Consider the following 6,263-nt stretch of genomic DNA (forward strand, 5'->3'; position numbering starts at 1 on the left):
AAAAAAAAAAAAAAAAAAAAAGTGGATTAAGCTGGGGTGTGGCAGCAGGAGGCTGCTGAGCACACTGAGACAAATGACCACAGACATGGAGTGAGCAGCAGGGCTCTGGCTGGAGAAGCAGACGGGGCTTCCCTGCCCCACACCAGTCCGCCAGGCCTGGCTGCCTCCAGTCCCTGGAGGGCTCAGGGCTAAATCAGGGCTAAAGGTCTGCCTGCAGCTTCACAGAGGCCCTTGCTGGGCAGGCGCTGCCTCGCTCTCAGCTGCTGCTGTCTCCCAGCAGCCTGGCTCCCCACCCACCACTTCCTCCTGGGTGCACGACAGAGGCCACTTTGGTCAAGATCGCTCTGACAGATGTTTGTGGGTCACCACACTGCTCCTTCCTCTTCTTCCCACCTGCCAAGAGGTTTAGGGGAGGCTGCACCTCGCGGGAGAGGTTTCTAAGGTGGTGATGGGGCTTATGATGGGTGGAGCTTGGAGGCCACCATCAGGCTCCAAGGCCTTTGTGATCTCGTGGTAAGTGGGTCTGGGCATTCCAAAGTTTTAGAAACTCAAGGCCAGGTGCAGTGGCTCACGTCTGTAATCCCAGCACTTAGGAGGTCGAGGAGAGTGAATCATTTGAGGTCAAGTGTTCAAGACCAGCCTGACCAATGTGGTGAAACCCTGTCTCTACTAAAAATACAAAAATTAGCCAGGCATCATGGTGGGTGCCTGTAGTCTCAACTACTCAGGAGGCTGGGGGAGGAGAATCGCTTGAAACTGGGAGGCAGAGGTTGCAGTGAGCCGAGATCATGCCACTGTACTCCAGCCTGGGTGACAGAGTGAGACTCTGTCTCTTTTTATTTTTTTAATTTTTTTATTTTCTTCTTGTGTTTGTGACTCTGTCTCTAAATAAATAAATAAATAAATACAAACTAAAGTTCTAGAAACTCAACCGGAATTTTCTGAGGAAGGACTGAGCTGCATGCACCACAGATAGGGTTTTGGAAGGATAGCATCCCTTGGGGGTGTTCACATGTAGTCCATACGGTCCATTGTCACTGGGTGAGCTCACTTCAGGGGCTTCATTTCCAGACTCTAAGTGGATAGTTGATTTGTGTGTGTGAGAGAGAGTGTGTTTGCAAACGAACATATAGTTCAGGGCCAGAGACCTGGGAGCCAGATAGGACCAACACTCTCTTTCCTTTAATGTCGATGAATGGGCCGGGCATGGCGGCTCATGCCTGTAATCCCAGTACTTTGGGAGGCTGAGACAGGTGAATCACCTAGGCCAAAAGTTCAAGACCAGCCTGGCCAATATGGTGAAACCCTGTCTCTACTAAAAATACAAAAATTAGTTCAATGCGGTAGTGGGTGCCTGTAATCCCACCTACCTGGGAGCCTGAGGCAGGAGAATCGCTTGAGCCCAGGAGGTGGAGGCTACAGTGAGCAGAGATAGCTTGACTGCATTCTAGCCTGGGCTGCAGAGGAAGATTCTGTCTCAAAACTAAAAATAAACAAATAATGTGGATGAGGGTATTTCCCTCTTTGGGCCTCAGACCTCCCTCTGTATTTACCTCACACCTCTACAGGACTCACTAACCCATGAGTTCCAATAGCATCGTATTAACTTTCACATCCCCGTGCTGTGGCCTCATGGCCTCCACCTGCCAGTCCAGGCTCTCCAGCTTCCTGCAAACCCGAGTTCTTGCAGAAAGCCTCCAGCGCTATCTTACTGGTACTCCATTCTTCTCCCTGGAGGGTGGGCTGCTCCAGGCATTGCCCCTTGGCTGCTGTTCTATAGTCTGACCTTAGAGCCATTCCCCTTGCTTTTGGCCCTGAGCCCTGGAAGTGCCAGGGCTGAAGGAGCTGTGGCAGAGCTGGGGAGAAGGGTTCTCTCTGCTTTGATTTCATCATGGGGAAGGTGTCCAAAAGCTACAGCCTGGGCTCCGGCATGTACGGGCTAGTGAAGCAGCTCTTTCAGTCTTTTTGTTTGTTTTGAGACGGAGTCTCGCTGTGTTGCCCAGGCTGGAGTGCCGTAGTGCAATCTCAGCTCACTGTAACCTCTGCCTCCCAGGTTCAGGTGATTCTCCTGCTCTAACCTCCCAAGTAGCTGGTATTACAGGTGTGCACCACCACACCTAGCTAATTTTTGTATTTTTAGTAGAGACGGGGTTTCACCACGTTGGCCAGGATGGTCTTGATCTCTTGACCTTGTGATCCGCCTGCCTCAGCCTCCCAAAGTGCTGGGATTACAGGTGTGCGCCACTGCGCTCGGCCCTGTAGCATCTTTCTAATCATCTCCAATAGCACCTCTAGTAGTGGAATGATTAGGAAGCCCTGCTGGCCTCAACAGCTGCTGGGCTCTCTTCTCAACACCTTCTGCCATTCCTCCTCCAGCTGAATATTCCTGAAGCTCACTGGGGAGCCCTGGATGACTCCCTATTATTTTGGAAGTTCTTGGCCAAAGCTCATATGGTGTGGCAGGTAGGAGGAGCCACTGTGAGCTGGCTAGAACCAAAAGAATAATCTGTAGCTGCAAATGGTGGCATTTGCCTGCAGTCCCAGCTACTCAGGAGGCTGAGGCAGGAGGATCACTTGAGTCTAGGAGGCTGAGGCTGCAGGGAACTATGATCATACCACAGCACTCCAGCCTGGGTGACAGAGCCAGACACTGTCTCAAATAACAAACAAACAATACCCCAATAACTATTTATTTATTTATTTTAAAGATGGGGTTTCACCATGATGGCCAAGCTGGTCTTGAATTCCTGACCTCAGGTGATCCACCCCCCCTGGCCTCCCAAAGTGCTAGGATTACAGGCGTGAGCCACCACACCCGGCCATATCCCAATAATTTAAGGGCTATCAAAAAACCCTTCAAGGGACCCAAATATATCAGGTCTCCTGGGCGGCTGGAGGAGGCCACCATATCCCTCCATTCTCCCTCTCTCTGCAGGTCACCTTTTTTTCAACAAACTGTGAATATAACTGCCCTTCAGTGGCAACATCAGTTCCCAACTTTGCACTTGCTTAATTGAAAGACCATGGCCAGGCACGGTGGCTCACGCCTGTAATCACAGTACTTTGGGAGGCGGAGGTGGGTGGGTCACTTGATGTCGAGAGTTCGAAACCAGTCTGGTCAACACAGTGCAACCCTGTCTCTACTAAAAATACAAAAAATTCACTGGATGTGGTGGCAGGCGCCTGTAATCCCTGCTATTTGAGAGGCTGAGGCAAGAGAATCACTTGAACCCAGGGGACAGAGGTTGTAGTGAGCTGAGATTGCACCACTGCACTGCAGTCTGGATGACAAGAGCAAAAACTCTGTCTCAAAAGGAAAAAAAGAAAAAGAAAAGAAAGACCATGGATGGCCGGGGGCGGTGGCTCACACCTGTAATTCCAACATTTTGGGAGGCCAAGGTAGATGGATCATTTGAAGCTAGGAGTCCGAGAACAGTTTGGACAACAAGGTGAAACTCCATCTCTACTAAAAATACAGAAATTAGCCGGGCATGGTGGCAGGTGCCTGTAGTCCCAGCTACTTGGGAGGCTGAGGCAGAAGAATCACTTGAACCTGGGAGGTGGTGGTTGCAGTGAGCTGGGATTTCCCTACTGCCCTCCAGCCTGGGCGACAGAGTGAGACCCTGTCTCAAAAAAAAAAAAAAAAAAAAAAAAAAAAAAAAAAAAAAAAAAAAAAAAAAAAAAAGGAAAGAAAAGAAAGACATGGAGACTAAGGTCTCAATTTCCACAGTCTTAGGTCTTAGGAGGGAGGATCTGATTGGCCCAGCTGGAGTCAAATGTCCACCCTGCGGTAACCTATGATCAAAGGAAGAGGGTCGTATCCTATATACAAACCCAGCATCACCTAGATTTCTCACGTGGAGGTTGTCACGCTAGGCAGACACACCAAAATTATTTGTCACCTGGAGTAATGTTCAATCTTACGCCTTAGCTTGGCCCACACCTCTCACCCCCTGCTTCCCTTCCTCAATCTCTCTGATCAGCCTGTTCGTTTTGCCTGGATAACTCACCCCCCATCACCACTTGCCAAAATGTCCCCAGGCCTCTAAGGCATTGGACCAACTTCTCCGTGCCACCTCTTATGATACCTTCAACTAGAAGTGTAGTCATAAAACATCAGATTTGAAAGAGCTCCTAAATATCATCTAATCCAGCGCTCCCCTGCCTCACACAGTCCCTTCTCTGTTCCCTCCCACTAAGTGTTGAGCCAGCCCTGCTTACACGCCTCCAGACTGGAGGCTGGAAACTTCACGCTGAGATCCATTGCAGCTCTGCCTATGGGAAAATGCTTCCCTGCCACTCCCATGCTGACAGCTGGCTCTGCCCTGTGGAAATGCCCAGGACAAATCTGTTCCATTCCACACCTGGAAGCCCCTTCGGACACTTGGGCGGGGCTCATGTCACCTCTTAGTCTTCTCTCTTTCAGGCTGAACATCCTTAGTTATAACTAATGTTCCCCCATAAGACAGTTCCCAAGTCCTCTGATCACCCCATGGGGAACATCTGCTTCAACTTTTAGGACATCTGATGCCTCAAAATAAAAGCAAAAGGGGCTGGCTCAAGCGCAGTGGTGTTTACAGCGAACTGATCACAACCAGTTACAGATTCCTTGATCCTTCTCCACTCCAACTGCTTCACCTGACTAGCCTAAAATCAGTCAATCAATCATCAATCAATGAATGTAAATGCCTGTTCCAGGAAATTTTTTTTTTTTGAAGCAGGGTCTTACTCTGTCACCCAGGCTAGAGTGCAGTGGCACAATCTTGGCTCACTGCAGTGATCCTCCAGCCTCAGCCTCCCAAGTATCTTCGACCACAGGCATGCATCACCATGCCCCACTAACAGGGGTCTAGCCATGTTGCCCATGGTGGTCTCGAACTCCTAAACTCAAGCAGTCCTCCCACCTCAGCCTTCTAAAGTGTTGGGATTACGTGACATGAACCACCACACCCGGCCAAGGAAATCTTTTCATTAAAAAAAAGAGAAGAAGGCAAGACAAATGAAATATCCAGCAATAATAAATTGGTTAAATCAATTAAATGCATCAGTTTCATAGAATACTATCCAACCTTTAACAAAATGTTGGCTGGGCACTGTGGTTCACACCTGTAATCCCAAAACTTTGGGAGGCTGAGGCAGGCAGATTGCCTGAGCCCAGGAGTTTGAGACCAGCTCCAGCAACATGACGAAACTCCATCTCTACAAAAGATACAAAAATTAGCCGGGTATGGTGGTGCCTACCTGTGGTCCCAGCTACTCGGGAAGCTGAGGTGGGAGGATGATTTGAGCCCAGGAGGTGAGGTTGCAGTGAGCTGAGGTCACGCCATTGCACTCCAGCCTGGGCAACAAAACCAGACCCTGTCTCAAAAATAAAAAGGTAGATTTACATGTGCTAGCATAGAAAGATCGTTATGATAATATAAGCAGGAAAAAAGCAAGTTACACGACATTGTGTGTTACATCTTATTTAACTGTTAGACAGGAAGTCTGTTTTTTTCTCAGCCTCCCACGTCCATATCTCTGCCTAGTAAACATTTGTTAGGCATACTTTAAAACAAATTGCTGGGAGGAACTTGGTACAGTTATTTCTAGATTTTAGAGATGTCTTATTTATAGAGCACAGAAGAGATGAGGATTTGAGAACCATCCATGTGCAGTGATACTGATATTTATAAAAAATTAGCCAGGCGTGGTGGCGGGCGCCTGTAGGGTCAGCTACTCCGGAGGCTCTGGGAGGAGAATCACTTGAATGATCATCATCCCTGGGGGACTGATTCCATGGATGCTCACGTCCCTTATATAAAACGGCATAGTATTTGTATGTAACCTACACAAATCATTTCTAGATAACTTACAATATCTAATACAATGTAAATGGTATATAAATATGTAAATCATTGGTACACTGTATTGTTTAGGAAATAAGAAAAATGAAAAGAAGAAAAAATGTCTGTACATGTTCAGTGCAGAGGTAACCATTCATTCTTTCTTTTAATATTATTTTCAATGCATGATTGGTTGAATCCACGGACATGAAACTCACAGATACGAAGGGCTGGCTGTGTATATATCTCCATAATGTTTGTTTTAAAATAAATAGCACATATTACTTTTAAAATAAAAAAAATTGGGCCGGGCGCGGTGACTCAAGCCTGTAATCCCAGCACTTTGGGAGGCCGAGGCGGGTGGATCACGAGGTCAAGAGATCGAGACCATCCTGGTCAACACGGTGAAACCCCGTCTCTACTAAAAATACAAAAACA

This window comes from Cebus imitator, unplaced genomic scaffold (genome assembly GCF_001604975.1).
Source record: "Cebus imitator isolate Cc_AM_T3 unplaced genomic scaffold, Cebus_imitator-1.0 Scaffold552, whole genome shotgun sequence".
Taxonomy (NCBI): domain Eukaryota; kingdom Metazoa; phylum Chordata; class Mammalia; order Primates; family Cebidae; genus Cebus; species Cebus imitator.